Source organism: Pongo abelii, chromosome 16 (genome assembly GCF_028885655.2).
Source record: "Pongo abelii isolate AG06213 chromosome 16, NHGRI_mPonAbe1-v2.0_pri, whole genome shotgun sequence".
NCBI lineage: Eukaryota > Metazoa > Chordata > Mammalia > Primates > Hominidae > Pongo > Pongo abelii.
The window spans coordinates 28,092,093-28,108,831 of NC_072001.2; the positions used below are offsets into that span (position 1 = coordinate 28,092,093).

General features: G+C 37.9%; 1 protein-coding gene, 3 non-coding genes and 1 pseudogene across 51 annotated transcripts in view; all 5 read right to left on the bottom strand.

Moving 5' to 3' along the window:
* LOC100935796 (uncharacterized) overlaps positions 1–16,739 on the bottom strand; it is an 83,119-nt gene that overhangs the window by 4,218 nt on the left and 62,162 nt on the right. For 9 of the 48 annotated variants that reach the window (XR_010137415.1, XR_010137428.1, XR_010137420.1 and 6 more), the window contains 9 exons: positions 15,267–15,378; positions 12,153–12,264; positions 9,833–9,963; positions 8,539–8,654; positions 8,086–8,215; positions 6,392–7,109; positions 5,573–5,721; positions 4,213–4,343; positions 469–806 (listed from right to left, as the gene is read on the bottom strand). The gene's annotated coding sequence lies outside the window, so the exon portion shown is untranslated. The other 39 variants (XR_010137390.1, XR_010137392.1, XR_010137389.1 and 36 more) reach the window with 35 other exon arrangements.
* Positions 9,524–9,606, bottom strand: LOC112129255 (small nucleolar RNA SNORD116; annotated as a pseudogene).
* Positions 11,393–11,484, bottom strand: LOC112129259 (small nucleolar RNA SNORD116). The gene has a single exon (XR_002911668.1). It is a non-coding gene; the product is annotated as a small nucleolar RNA SNORD116 (small nucleolar RNA).
* On the bottom strand, positions 14,490–14,581 carry LOC112129260 (small nucleolar RNA SNORD116). The gene has a single exon (XR_002911669.1). It is a non-coding gene; the product is annotated as a small nucleolar RNA SNORD116 (small nucleolar RNA).
* On the bottom strand, positions 16,600–16,694 carry LOC112129257 (small nucleolar RNA SNORD116). The gene has a single exon (XR_002911667.1). It is a non-coding gene; the product is annotated as a small nucleolar RNA SNORD116 (small nucleolar RNA).

Sequence of the window (16,739 nt, forward strand, 5' to 3'; positions counted from 1 at the left end):
CATTTGTCTTCTGAATAAAAACATAATGATACAAGGCTACTGTTTTAATTCATTCTGTTGTCTCCTGACAAGTTAATAAACACATTTAGAAATATTTATCACAATGTGGTAGCTTACAATTCTATTTTCAAACATACTTTTCCCAAAATAATTTTAGCTAACATTTCTAAGACAGATATTTTATAAATGTTTTTATCACATCTACATATTTTATCATAGAATAGCATACATGTAGTAGCTCTAGATAATCTGAGTCCAATAGAACTTTCTGTGGCAAAAGAAGTATCTTATAATTCTATCCTATAATATCAATTATGTTGATAATACATGGTGTAGAGTAACTTGAGAAAAATCACTAAATGGGTAAAGAGTGCAATCAGGGTGTTTCAGCCTGTCACTGTGTTAGGGACAGCACCTTCTCAATGATTAGGAGAGATATAAAATAAAAATAAAGATAGCATTACTTACAGGTCCTGAGGGGTATATGGCATGCCTGGAGTCCACACGCAGAGGTCAGGGAGCGAGAGAGAGAGAGGGGGAGAGAGAGAGAGAGACACCCATGGGCCAATGCCCTTATTGGGTCAAGGGTACTATTCAAACAGGTTTTCTGTGGAGACTTTTAAGTGGTGGGTTTAAAGCAAGCAGGCATGAGTTCCCTGGGGTCACACTGTGACTAGGAGGTGGACACTGGCTCCATGAGGCGTGTGGGGTTCCAGGGGCTTGTCAAGTAGATTGCATCAAGCTGTCCCATGATGAAGTGGTCCAAAGGAGGCAGTTGGATAAGGCAGCTATCTGGACCAACCACACTGAGGAATGAGAAAGAGGTGTAGAACGGGAAACTGTGCAAAAGTGAGTAAGCCTTGCTTCTGGTATAAGAAACATTAAACTTATACTCAAGATGGATGCCGAGGCAACATAAAATTATAAGAATTCACTACATGCTTCCAATGCCCATACCCAAAAGGACACACTGCTCAGGCCTCAGGGACATCCTCTCAATCACACATCTCATTCTAGCCCAGTATCATCTTCATTCCCAAAAAGGAGAAACTGTTCAAACATTCTTGATATCCAATACCTTTCTGCTATAAGCTAAGCAGAGAAATGTCAAACATCCTAGAATCTCTAGGAATGAAAACCATGGAGGACTCACCATGTGATTAATGTTGATATATGATTTGATTACAAGAGGCTTCTCAAAATATATCAAATTATTGCCTAGTTAAAACAATTCCCCACTGACTACAAACATAGTTGCCAGGCACGGTGGCTCATGCCTGTAATCCCAGTACTTTGGGAGGCCAAGGAGGGCAGATCAAGGAGGTCTCAAACCAGCCTGGCCCAAATGGTGACACCCTGTCTCTACAAAAACACAAAAATTAGCGGTGCGTGGTGGCACATGCCTGTAATCCCAGCTACTTGGGAGGCTGAGGCAGGAGAATCGCTTGAACCCTGGAGGTAGAGGTTGCAGTGAGCCAACATCGTGCCACTGCACTCCAGTCTGGGTGACAGAGCGAGACTCAGCCTCAAAAAATACATATATATTTTTTACTGCTCCTTGCAGAGCAGGGGTAACCCATAGACAGTGTTCCCAGAGTAGCCCACAGATAAATTTAGAATGAGTGATATTGCTATGGGATCTTCTGGAAACCTCACAGAGATGAGCACTGAAGCCAATGAGAATCAAAATGTCAGCGCTGTGTTGTTGAGTTGTAAGTGCAATGAGAACTTTGTTTTCCTTCATAGCTCTCCCATTAAGAAAGCACAATACAGCAAACAGCAACATTCCTGATCCAATCTGTAGGGTCAGTAGCGATGTCGTCTCCATCATTCCTAATTCTAATGATCTGTGTCAGTCTAGCTAAAGGACTGTCAATTTCACAAATCTCTGCACAAACCCAACTTTTGGTTTCATGGATTTTTCTCTATATTTTGTCTGGTTTTTTATGACATCAATTTTTGCTCAAATCCCTATTATTTACTTCCTTCTACTTGCTTTGGATCTCATCTTCTAGTTTAGTCTTTTTCTTGTTTCTTAAGGTGGAAGCTTATGTCATTTATTTATCTTCCCTTTTTTTCTGATACAGTTATTTAAAACTATAAATATCCCTCTAAGCATGTCTTTAGTTGTATCAAATTCTATGCAAAATGTTTTCTAGATTCCTTTTATTTTTTAGACAGGGTCTCACTTTGTCGCCCAGGCTGGAATGCAGTGGTGCAATCTTGGTTCAATGCAGCTTCTACCTGCTGGGCTCAGGTGACTCCCCTACCTCAGCCTCCTGAGCAGCTGGGACTACAGGCATGCATCACCATGCTCAACTCATTTTTTTGTGTTTTTTTGTAGAGATGGGGTTTTGCCATGTTGCCCAGGTTGGTCTTGAACTCCTGGCTTCAAGTGATGTGCCCACCTACGCCTCCCAAAGTGCTGGAATTACAGGTGTAAGCAACCACCCCTGGCCTTTCTATTTTCTTTTAATATATATATTTTTTTGACCAATGGGCTCTGTAAAGTGTGTTAATTTCCAAATATTTTGTGACCTCCAAATTTATTTCTGTGTTGACTTCTAATTTAATTCCTCTATGGTCACACAACATACTCTACATGGTTTCAATCTTAAATTTATTGAGTACAGTTTTATAGCCTAACATATACTCTATCCTGGAGAATGTTCCAGGTATGCTTGAAAATAATTTGTATTTCTGTTGTTGGGGGAGTTTTCTCTGTCTGTCTGTCTGTCTATCTATCTATCTCAGGTCAAATTGGTTGACAATATTGCTGAAATATGTTGTAACCTCAATGATGCTCTACCTAATTGACTTATCAGTGATTAAGAAGAGGGTATGAACAAAAGTTTTTATTGTTGAATTGCCTATTGATCCCCTCAATCATGTTAGTTTTCAGTGTATGTAATTTTGGGCAGTGTTGTTAGTGCTGATATGATTATAATTGTTACATATTCCATATTAACCCTTCTATCATTAAATACTATCCTTCTTCCTCTCTAGCAATACTTTATCTTAAAGTCTCTTTTTTCTGATGTCAGAATAGCCACTTCTGCTCTCCTCTGGATTCGCTGGATATAGCTTTTTCCATCTTTTTACTTTCAAACTATTTGTATCTTTTGTTCTAAAGTGTCTCTTTTGTAGACAGTGTATAGTTGTTCATGTTTAAAAAACAACAGAATTTCCTAATCTCTTAAAAATTTAATATAATTGTCATATGGCTGTGTTTATGTCTGTCATTTTCCTATTCTGTTTTCTATATGTCTTATTGGTTCCTCTGTTCATCTTTAACTGCCTTCTTTTGTGTTAAACAGATCTTTTCGGTTATTCTATTTTAATTCTTTGGTTGTTCTTTTAATTTTTTTTTGAATTGTTTTCTTACTGGTGGTCCTAGTGTTTATAAAATACAACTTAAATGATCATAACCTCCCTCAGATTAACAATATATATGTAACATGGCCTTTTATATGACTTGAAATCAATTTGAGAGAAGCAATTCTATTGCTCAGTTAGTCCAGATTTCCAAAAGATACTGAAGCCATCATCAATCCAGGCATGTTTATAAAAGGGACTGTGAGCCTGAGATAGGAGACAGACACTACACACTAACAATTCTGTCATACTTGGACACAATGACACCATGACCACACTAAGTCATAGAGATCAGGATACAGGAACGATGATCCAGCCACATGGCTGACTACCATTATCATTGGAACGTTATAATTCCCTAAGAAGAATACAGTATTCTCTGGACAAAATGCTTACTGTGAGAATTCCCACTGGCCTGTGAGCATGGAATGGTATAATTATTTCTGATACTTTCTGTCATATTTCAAGGAGAATGTTTAAACTCTTTCATATGACATCCACATTTTGGTCTACACGACCTGTGGAAATGGAGTAAAAATATGGGAAGATGAGAAATATACATGTCCATTTGTCAAATATGCATAAGAAAGGAGGCTTCACTACGTATCTGCATATAAAATGTACTAATGTATTACTCTACTAGGATGTCTCTGACACTATTCAAAATATAAATTGTGCAAAAATTCTAGGAGAGGAAAAGAGGCCTCAAATAACTCACCAGGTTATTAATGCCTTACAGTGTTTGGTTCAACAGACTTTGTAAAAACAATTCTAAGTTATTTAATAACACAACAAAAATAATCCAGGGAATTACATGTATTAAAAATTGGATGTTACCCTTGCAGTGCATCATTTTGATCTTTCCTGGAGAAAGAAGCTCGTGCAAATGACAAAAACAGTACTTCTTTGGTGTGGAGGTGAGAATTCCAAGCGGCAAAATGTTGTCTTCCACCAATATCACTTCCAATCTATAAAGGGGAAATCAGGGAGTTGAGAAACAAAACATTCCTAATGGAATATTTAGTAACAAGAGGTTGGTTGTAAGGAATTCACCAGAGTTGTTCACTGGACCATCTGTATGACAAGAACAATACTCGGTACTTGAAACATGACAGTATAGAAATAATTTTTTCTGAAACACTGGTCTCAAAGTTTCCCCAGCATACCCAACACAACACCATTCATTATGACTAGGCTCTCTCCTTAAATCCATTAGAAACCCATTGAAGAGATAGAAAAGTGGCCAGAAAAATCCACATTTTAAAAACTTGGAAATTTAATCATTTCACATCTAGGAATGTTTAATGCAGCATGTAGCTGAAGACAGTACTGCTGTGCACACAAAATTACTCTCTCAGCTGATGAGAAAAATGAGAGACAAAGAAACTGATTAAATCCCAGTGACTGCTTGGCAAGCAAATTAAATTATACTGTGAAGATTACATAAGTAATATCTATTTTTCAATTTTCATATGCTTTTTTCACTTAATAGAGAAATGAAAAGTGAAAACCCAAAATCTCCTTGGATTTTGACCATCTCATTGCCCTCAAGAGAGCAAGCATGACTTAGAAGATTATTGCAGCTCCAACAGAAGTGTGAATGGCTCAAGTGTAGGCATAGCTATTTCCCGCATTTTCACAACTCAAGTGCTGATTCCCCAGGGTCTGTTTACTATCAACTTATTTATGTTGCCAATCAAGAACTCAGAGTTGCAATTTCATCTCCAAACTGGGTACCTACAGATCACTGTCCGATTCTACTTCTCTAGTGCATGTAAGCTGGTTAGTTTTCCAGTACCACAGTCCTTACTGGGACCACACAGCTGAACAAACTGAACTCTCATATAGTTTGCTTAGGGCAGGTAACTGTGCTGGACCTCATGTTCAGAGAAGTTATTATTTAACTCATTGTTTTCCCAGGTTTTTCAACAAGATCAATTATTAAAGTTATCAGTGACACATGCAAACTTCTAAAAAAAGGGGCACTGTTTGCCTCAGAAACATGAAAGAAAATGAGCACTCTGGAGTACACTTCTCTGGGACACACTGATCCACCCTATTAAGTCATGGAGACCAAGCCCCCAACACAGCAATGACCCAGGCTCCATGCTGCCCAGCACAGACAGTGCCTTATAGAGTATTACATAATTCATAAAAAAGGGCAATATTTTAGTGACAAAATGCTTAGCAACCTGACCTGGCCCTTGAGGGTGGGATGGTAAAATTCATTCCCACTGGTCCCTGAGGATGGGATGGAAAAATCATTTCTGATATTTTCTTTCATGTCACATCTCAAGGGAAAGGAATAAAGTTTCATGTGAGGCCAGGTGCCTTGTATTTGTTGACCTGTGGGAATAGGGTAAACATGTAGAAACATGAGAACGATACAAGCATATGTGTCTGCTGGTCCATCAAGCACAAGACAGTAGGATTCAGTTTATGTACCTATTAAATTAGCTAATGTACTGCTCTCCTAGGATGTTTCCAGTGTTATTCAACAATAGTCAATGTGTTTGTCTCTAGCTTCCATCAGTCCAAATACTGTCCAACATTTGCTGCCAGACAAATCAAATGTGCAACCAGACTATCAGTTTGCTCAAAGTTCCAAGAAGATGTTGGCCCGGTGAACATTCCATTCACAACAATGCATAGCATTTCCGTAAATTCAACCATCTCAGGATTACTTTACCTTTAAAAGTGACCCAATGGATTGGGGAGGAAGAAGTCACAAAAAGCCATGATAAGGGAATAAACAAACAATGGTCATTGAAAAATCACTTGTAGCACTCAACCTGCTTGACAGTGGGAGCGTGGCAATTTGCAGAAGCTGCACAGAGCTGCACTGTACCTGATTCCACTGAAAGTGGTCACAGCAATGCAGGCAGGACACACACAGGTACAGTACTATCCTGGGACATGTGACTAGAAGAACTAGGCAGTGTGCAGAGAGGGAAAGGCGGCCTCTGAACCCTCTCACCATGAGCTGCTTCCCACCTACTCTCAGCGTGACGCTCACCAGGTGGTACTGCTGAGGACCCAGTGGCATTTGGGCACCGCATACCCCTTGGTTGCACCCAAATTTCCTCTGCCACACTGCTGAGGATCAGCCTCTCTGGCACTCTCCACGCTTCATGCCCATAGAAAGATCATCAGCAAGACTGAGAAAGCACAAAAATTCTGGAAAAGAACAAACAGAAGCCTCAGATGACTCACCAGATTAAGGTCTTCTGGTATCTGAATTAACTGACTCCATATAGCACCCATTAAATTCCTAAATACTTAAAACAGTAATAACCCAGGGAAAAAAATATCATAAATTAGATGTTACCTCGGCGTGTTTCGTTGTATTCTTTTTCAGTTGAGGAAGCTGGTAAAAGTGACATATCAGATCTTCATTTCCCAGGCTTTTCAACAAGATCAATTATTACAGTTATCAGTGACAAATGCAAACTTCTAAAAAAGGGGCAATGTTTGCCTCAGATCTTCATTGGTGTAAAGGTTAAAAATCTATGCAACTCTAGTATCACATGGAACCGCAAACCACAGGGGCAATTAGAGAAGTTGAGAAAGAAATCTTCCACATCAAATGTTTCCTGATAAGAAGTTATGAGGAATGATGATACATACTCACTGACAAGGTGTATGTCCAGAAAAAAAGTATACTTATTCCACAGAACAGGAGAATGTTTAAAGTCCTTTTTCCAAGACCTGTTCAGGTGAACCGTAAAGTCCACCTAGACATCAATTAACAAGAATCTCCCTTAACATGCATAGGAAAATCCACTGATGAAATATGAAGATTAGCCAATAAAATCCACATAACATTCCAAGGACTGGAAATGTAATCATCTCACAACATCTACTTGAATCACTCAAATGTCTAGAATATTGCTATAATACAGACAGAAAAAAGGTCTGAATTTTTGGGACTGGGTTAGCAAGCAAATTTAAACAAACTAAAATATTCTCATGGTTAGAAATCACTCTCAATTTTCCAGATACTACCTCTGCCTAAAAAAATAATCGATAAGATCCACACCATCTTTGGAACTGATGATCTAAATGACCTTAACAAACTGCTCTCACTCAAAAGACTGTCACGCCCCAGATAACTGTATGGATGGATGGCTAAAAGGTAGGCACAATCATATCTCATGGGGTCTCACTACATATGTGCTGGTTTTCCAGGGTCTATTTATTATCAGTGGATGGATGCTACCAGCCAAGCATCAAAGGAATAGCCATTTTATTAAAAAATAGGATATTTATAGATGACTGTCCAATTCATTTCCTCTAACACACACAGGCAGATTAGCTTTCAAATACCCCAGTCCCTGTGGGCACTGACCATCCACATCCCTCCACGTTTGCCTGTCATGTGTGCTGGACCTCAGCTCACAGAAGTGGTTTGGTCACTCATTTTTTTCAGATTTCAATGAGATTCTTTTTCTTTTTTTTTTTTTTAAAGTCATCGTCAATCCAGGTATATTTATAAAAGGTACCTTAAGCCTGGGATATGTGGCAGACACTGAGCACACAGCTTTCCATCAGCTTGGGGTACACTGACCCACACTATTCATTCAGTTATGGAGACTGGCATCACAGTCAATGACTGGCCAATGGCTGACTAGCATGGCCAGGGTCTCATGGTCATTGGAGTGTCACCATCTCCTAAGAGGAATGCCAGTATTTTCAGGAAAAAACGCTTACCATGGGAGAATTCCTATGGATTCTTGAAGATGAGGTGATAGAAGTATTCTCAATACTTTTCTTCATGTCACATCTCAAGAGGACAGAATAAAATATTTTATATGAAACCCAGTTCTTGGTTCATGCCAATCTGTGAAAACAGTACAAATATGGGAAGATGGTAAGTATATATGTCCATTTGTCAAACATGCACAAGAAGGGAGGGTTTGTTATGTATATTAATATCAAATATACTAACATAACTCTACCAGGATGTTTTTGATATTACTGAAAAGGAAGAATGCAAAAAAAAATTGGAAATAAAGGATAATGAAAGCCTTGGATGATCCACCAGATAATTAATGCCTCACACTGTTATTAACAGATCATTCACAAAACTGATTATCTACCTGACTACAGAAAAAATTACAAAATAAGCCATAAAAAGTAAATTTATTCAAACTTGGATGTTACCTTTGGAGTGAATCCTTTTGTTCTGTCCCGGGGAATGGAACAGGTAAGAGTGACAAGATGAGCATTTCTTTGGGATGGCAGTGAGAATTCCATGCAATTCCAAAATCACTTCCGTTCTGCAAGGCACAGGGGACATTATGGGAGTTTTGAAACAAAACCTTCCCAACTGAATGATTCCTGACAACAGTTTGTAATTAATTAGCCATAGTCGCTTGACTACCCACATAACTAAAAAATATGCTTGTTGCTTGGAACAGGGTAAGTATAGAAAATCAATGTTTCCAAGATTTTGGTCTCAAAGGCCAAAGGCCCCCTGAGTATTACTAAAATTAGAATCTGTCTTAAAATATACAAAGACTCAATGAATGAATATACCTATTAGCCAACAATATCCACCTAAAATCCCTAGAATTAGAAATTTCATTATTTCACATTAAAATGTTTAATGAAGCATCTAATTTGATCTATCATCTAATGCTTAGAAAATTGCTCCCTGAGTGACAGGAAAAAGAAAAACAAATGCTGTTCTAATCCTTGAGACTGAGTTAGCAAGCAAATTCCAGCATGTAGTAAGATAATCCCGTGAATACAACCCACTCTTCAATTTTCACATATTTCTTTTAATGAAAGAATAAATAACAAGCAAAGACTGATAATTTCTTTTTAATTGACTACATAATATACCTATACATGCTGATACTCACTAAGAATGTTGTGGCATCTACGAAAATAGTGTGAATGACTCGAGTGCTGGCACAGCCATTTCTACAATGTTCACTCCTCTGACACTGGTACCCCAAAGCCTGATTACTAGGTGTGTGAATGCTGCCAGCCATGCACTTAAATCATTGTCATGTAATCCCCAAAGATATATAGGCCTCTGTACAAATCATCTGCTCTAACATATGCAAGTGGGTTCGTTTTGTTACCAGTTCTAACCAAACTGAACGCCCTCCATGAGTTTGCCTGCTATGGTCCCTGTGCTGGACCTCAGCTCACAGAAGTGTCTTGGTCACTCATTTTGTTCAGATTTCCAAGGTTTCCATTTTTTTAAGTCATCATCGATCCAGGCATACTTATAAAAGGGACCTTGAGCCTGAGATACGTGGCAGACACTGAACACTCATCTTTCTGTCACCTGGGGACTTGCCAACCCACAGTATTCAATTACAAAGACCAGCATCACAGCCAGTGACCAGCCTCATGGCTGACAAGCACAGCCAGGGTCTCATTGTCATTGGAGTGTCATGACTCCCTAAGAAGAATGCTGGTGCTTTCAGGACAAAATGCTTACCAATATTAGAATTCCCCCTGGCCCTTGAGAATGGGAGGGCAGAATTATTTCCATTACTTTCCTTCATGTCACACCTTAAGTAGAAGGAATAAACTCTTTTACATGAAATCTAGTTCTTGGTCCACATTAACCTTTGAAAATAGGAAAAAAATATAGAAAAATAAAAAGTGCAAATGTAATTTGCCAACCATGCAAATAGTGTACATATACAACAGGCTTACTATGCACAAGTACATAAAATATACTAAATTATTTTGCTAGTAGGGTATCTTAACGTTATTTGAAAACAGAGGAAGTATAAAAATACTGGACAAAGAACACGGAAACCTCAGATGACTAACCAGATTATTAGGGCCTCACATCATTTCGATTAACAGACTGCTTGAAAAACCAATTATAATCTTACTTGCTAAAATAAAATAATAGAACTAACCCAGGAAAAATGCACTTACTAAAAATTGCAATATTACCTCTGAAGTGTATTGTTCTCATTGCCAGACAAAGAATCTGGTACATGTGACAAAATCAGCAGGTTAGTAGAGCAGCAGTAGGAATTCCATGCAATTCCAGTATTACCTCCAATATACAAAGCACACTGAGGAAGTAGGAAGTTGACAAATGAAACCCTCATAATTAAAAGAGTTTCATTTGTCAACTTTCTTACTTACATAATTACTAATGATGAGTTATAAGAAATAAACCATAGATATTCACTTGCCCATGTGGTACGAGAATAAAAATTATGCTCACTCCCTGGAAATGGGTAGTAATGAAAGTCAGTTTTCTAAGACCAAAGGCCTCCCTTAGCATCACAAAATAAAACTAGGATCTCCCTTTAAACATCTATGAACCCCACTAATAAAAAAATGAATATCAGGCAATGAAATCCACATAAAACTCTATGAATTGCAAATTTAATCATTTTACAATTAGAAATGTTTACAATAGCATCTACTAGAATCCCTCAATCAAATGTCTAAAAAGCTTCTCTTTGAGTGACAGGCAAAACTTAAATTCCAACTTTTGTGACAAGGTCAATAAGGAAATTAAAATGTTAAGACTTTCCACAAATAGAAAGTACCCTTCAATTTCCATACATTCTTTTCTTTAATAGGTAAAAGCTACTCTTCAATTTCCATATATTTCTTTTACTTAATAGATAAATAATATGTAAACCCTCATAATACCTTTTACGCTGTCCACCTAATGAACCTGAGAGACTGACTTCACACACAAGATTATAGCACCTAAAAACATGTATAAAAGACTCTAGGGTAGGCAAAACCATTTCCTACTGTTCCCTCTACTCTTGTGTAGTTCTGCTCACTATGAGAGTATGGACACTGCCAGCCAAACACTGAAAGAAATGCCATATAATCCCCAAAGATATATGTACATAAACATACATAAATATATACAAACACATACAGACCTCTGTACAATTCGTGTGCTGTAACCTATGTTAGTGCGTTTGTTTTCCAATACCACAGGCCATTTTGGTACCAGTTGCTGACCAAACTGAACTCTCTCCATGTGTTTGCCTGGCATGGTCCCTGTGCTGGACCTCAGTTCACAGAACTGGCACAGAAGTGGTTTGTTCACTCGTTTTGCTCAGATTCCAACGAGATCCATTTTTAAGTCATCATCCATCCAGGCACATTTATAAAAGGGACTTCGAACCTGAGATATGTGGCAGACACTGAGCACACAGCTATCTGTCACCAATGACCCACACTATTCAATCATGGAGACCAGCAGCATAGTCAATGACCAGCCCATGGCTGACTGGCATAGCCAGAGTCTCACTGTCATTGGAGTGTCCTGATTCCCTAAGAAAAATTGTTTTTGTTTTCAGGACAAAATGCTTTTTAACATGTGAGAATTCCCATGGGGACTTGTGGGTGGGAGGCAGAATTATTCCCTAAACTTTTCCTTCATGTCTCCACATGAGGAAAAAAATAAATTCATCCATATGAAGTGCAGTTTCTTGGTCCACCTCATTCTGTGGGAAGAGATTATATACATGGGAATGAGAAGTATACATGTTCATTTTTCAAACTTAAATAAGACAGGAGGATTTACTATATAACTATGTGTAAAGTATAAGAATTTTATTACACTTATAGGATGTTTCTGATGTTAAAGTTGAGAAAAATGTAAAATATTAAAATAAAAGAAACTGAAGGCTCAGATATCTCATGAGTATTGAATGCCTAATACATTTGTATTGACTCCTTGCACATATAATGAAATTCTCAATTACTTAAAAAAATAATAAAAACAAGCCACAAAAATGAATTTACTAAAAATTGGATGTTACCTCAGGAGAATATTGTTTTGTTGCCTCCCAGATGAGTTAGATGGTACAAATGACAAAATCAGCGCATCATTGGTTCAGCAGTTAAATTCCATTGAATTCCGTGACAACCAATCTACAAAGTACACGGGCAATTAGGAAAGTTGTGAAACAACATTAGCCAAATGAAATATTTTGTTACAAGCAGAATTCACTTTAGACATTCATTAGACTATATGTATGACAAGAATAATTATGCTCACATCTTTGATCAGATTGATACAGACAGAATTTTTTCCTCTTCTATTCTATTTTTTTCTATTCTAGACAGATAGAATATTTTCTATCCATGTCAGTGTTTTCTCAGCACACTGACTTCAAAATTATTTATTCTATAGCTAGAATATTTCTTTAAACACAGCGAGCACTGTGCACTATTGGCATAGAACCTATGTACATCCTCCTATATGCAGGAAATCATTTCTAGATTACTCATGATACTGAATACAATGTAAATGCTGCGTAAATAGTTGTTATACTGTACTGTTTAAGGAATAATGACCAAAGAAAAAGTCTGCACTTGGCTGGGTGTGGTGGCTCATGCTTGTAATCCCAGCACTTTGGGAGGCCGATGCAGGCAGATCACTTAAGGTCAGGAGTTCGAGACCAGCCCGGCCAACATGGTGAAACCCCATCTCTACTAAAAACACAAAAATTAGCCTGGCACAGTGGTGGGCGCCTGTAATCCTAGCTATTCGGGAGGCTGAGGTAGGAGAATCACTTGAACCCGGGGACAGAGGTTGTAGTGAGCTGATATTGTGCCACTGCACTCCAGCCTGGGTGACAGAGTGAAACTCTGTCTCAAAAAAAAAAAAAAAAAAAAAAAAAAGAAAAAAGAAAAAAAGAAAAAAAAAGACTGTACATGTTCAGTACAGATGAAACCATACAATTTTTTGTCAAGTATTTTCAATCCATGGCTAGTTGAATCTGAAGATGCAGGCCCCATGGAGAAGGATAGCAAACTATATATGAAATTGTTTGCTAAATTAATAGAAAAAAAAAGAGAACAAAAGAAACAGTTCAATCTTAGCAGCTGGGTTGGCAACTGATTAAAATATACTTGGAAGATACCACAGGAAATTGTTTCACTTTAAGAAAATGAGAAGTAAAACAAAAGAAAACATTTATGCAGCCAACAAACATGAAAAAAGGCTCATCATCACTGGTTATTATGGAAATGTGTATCAAAACCACAATGAGATACCATCTCATGCCAGTTAGAATGGCGATCATTAAAAAAGTCAGGAAACAACAAATGCTGGAGAGGATGTGGAGAAATAGGAACACTTTTACACTGTTGGTGGGAGTGTAAATTAGTTCAACCATTGTGGAAGACAGTGTGGCAATTCCTCTAGGATCTAGAACTGGAAATACCATTTGATTCAGCAATCCCATTACTGGGTATATACCTAAAGGATCATAAATCATGCTACTATAAAGACACATGCACACATATGTTTATTGCGGCACTATTCACAATAGCAAAGACTTGGAACCAACCCAAATGTCCATCAATGATAGACTGGATAAAGAAAATGTGGCACATATACACCATGGAATACTATGCAGCCATAAAAAAGGATGAGTTCATGTCCTTTGCAGGGACATGAATGAAACTGGAAACCATCATTTTCAGCAAACTAACATGTTAACAGAAAACCAAACACCACATGTTCTCACTCATAAGTAGGAGTTGAACAATGAGAACACATGGACACAGGAAGGGGAACATCACACACCAGGGCCTGTCAGGGGGTCAGGGGCTAGGGGACGGATAGCATTAGGAGAAATACCTAATGTAGATGATGGGTTGATGGGTGCAGCAAACCACCATGGCACGTGTATACCAATGTAACAAAACTGCACGTTCTGCACATGTACTCCAAAACTTAAAGTATAACAATAAAAAAAAAAGAAAATGAGAAGTAAAAACTCATCATATCCTTGGATTTTGACCATCTCATCACCCTCAAAAGGTCAATCAGTAGTTCAGGCAAATGTGAGAACAGACCAAGTATAGGCAGGAACATTTCTCTTGGGTCTCACTGTTCTGCTTCCCAGGCTCTGTTTCTATGGTATATAGACGCTGCCAACCAAACTCTCAGAGTTTCCATTTTACCCTACAATTGAATTTTTATACACAAATGTAAAATTCATTTCCTCTAATAAACGCACTCAAGTGGTTTTCAAATACCCCAGTCCCTGTGGTTGCTTTTAACCCCAGTCCCTGTGGTTGCTTTTAACTGACCAACTAGTTGCAACGCCAGGCAACACATGTTTGACTGGAGTGGTCTCTGTGCTGGACCTCAGCTCACAGAAGTGGTACAGAAGTGTTTTGGTCACTCATTTTGTTCAGATTTAAATTAGATCAATCTTTAAGTCATCATCGATCCAGACACATTTTTAAAAGGAACCTTGAGTCTGAGATATGTGACAGACACTGATCACAGCTCTCTGTCACCCTGGGACATGCTGACCCACACTATTTAATCATGGAGACCAGCATCACTATCAATGGTCAGCCCCCTGGCTGACTAGCATAGGCAGGGTCTCATGGTCATTGGCGTGTCATGATCTCTTAACATGATGTCAGTATTTTAAGGACAAAATGCTTATCATGGGAAAATTCCTACTGGTCCCTAAGGACAGGAAGCAGAATTATTCCCATTACTTTCCATCATATTACGACACAAGGAAACAATAAACTTAGGCATACAAAATGTAAAATGTAGTTTTAGTCTGCATCATCTTATGAGAAGAGATTTTATATATATATATATATATATACATATATATTTATATATATACACATGCACACACACCTCCATTTTTTAAAAATTTGTATAAGACAAAAGGTTTCATTATTTATCAGCATAGAACATATACTAATCTATAATTCTTAGAAATGTTTTAAATGTTATCCAAAGTACAGAGAAGAAAAAAATCTTAAAAATAAAGGAAACTGAGCATCCGATTAATAATTCCTAACATTGTCTGTATTAACCAATTGTTCACCAAACCAAATCACTGACAGTTTTAAAAATAATAAAAATAAATTTACTAAAAATTGCATACTACCTCAGGAGTGTGTTGTTCTGTTTCCTCCCAAATTAGTTAACTGGTACAAATGACAAAATTAGCCCCTCACTGGTTCAGCAGTAAAACTCCATGGAATTGTATCTCACCCAATCTACAAAGTGTAGAGGAAATTAGGGAAGTTATGAAACAAAATTTGCCAAATGGAATGTTTAGTTACAAGTGAATATAAGAATTCACACTAGACACTTACTGGACTATCCAGTGAATGACAAGAAAAATTATTCTTACATCTCTGATCACTACAGAATATAAACTTTTTTTAAAAAAAATCTGAGACATTAGTCTCAAAGCTTCCCTGGCATCACCAATCAAAAGCATTTATTACAATTAGGATATCTCTTCAAACACAATGGGAACCTTTGAGGATATACGAATATAGCCAATGAAATCTATGTAAAAAAGAATTTATAATATAATCTAAGTTTATTTGAGGCAGCATACAGTTGAAACCAGCACTCAAATATAAACAGTGGTTTGCTTTTTGATACGAAAAACTAAAATTAAAAAAACAAATGACACAATCCTAGTGGCTGAATTGGCAAGAAAATTAAAATACACTAGAGTAGTCTTCTTAGAGTACCTTTTTTTTTTTTTTTTTTTCCAATTTCCATGTAATTGTTTCACTTAATTGAAAATAAAAAATAAGGCCGGGCACAGTGGCTCACGCCTGTAATCCCAACACTTTGGAAGGCTGCGGTGGGTGGATCACCTGAGGTTGGGAGTTCGAGACCAGCTTGGCCAATATGGTGAAACTCCATCTCTACTACAAATACAAAAATTAGCCAGGCGTGGTGGCGGACGTCTGTAATCCCAGCTACTCAGGATGCTGAGGTGGGAGAATCTCTTGAATCCAGGAGGTGGAGGTTGCAGTGAGCCGAGATTATGCCACTGCACTCCTGCCTGGGCAACAGAATGAGACTCCATCTCAAAAAAAAAAAGTGAAATCTCATTAGTATCTTTGGATTTGGATGTTGACCATCTCATTACCCTCAAGAGACTCATTTGGATGTTGACCATCTCATTACCCTCAAGAGACCAGAAAATTCTGCGAGCTCAAATGTGTGAACGGCTCAAGAGTAGGTGCAATAACGTCCCATGAATCTCACTATGTCCTGGTTCCCCAGGGTCTACCAGCTGTTTCTATAAATGCTGCCAAGCAAGTACAAAGAGAGTTGCTATGTCAAACCACAGCTAGATATTTACAGACCTGAGAACAATTCATTTGCTCTAATATATATGGGTAGGTTAGTTTTCCAATACCCTAGTCCCTGTAAACTCCCTCCTCATGTTTGCCTGGTATGGTCCCAGTGCTGGACCTCAGCTCACAGAAGTGGCACAGAAATGATTTGGTCACTCATTTTGTTCAGATTCCGATGAGATCCATTTTTTTATAGTCATCATCGATCCAGGCACATTTATAAACGGGACCTTGAGTCTGAGATATGTGGCAGA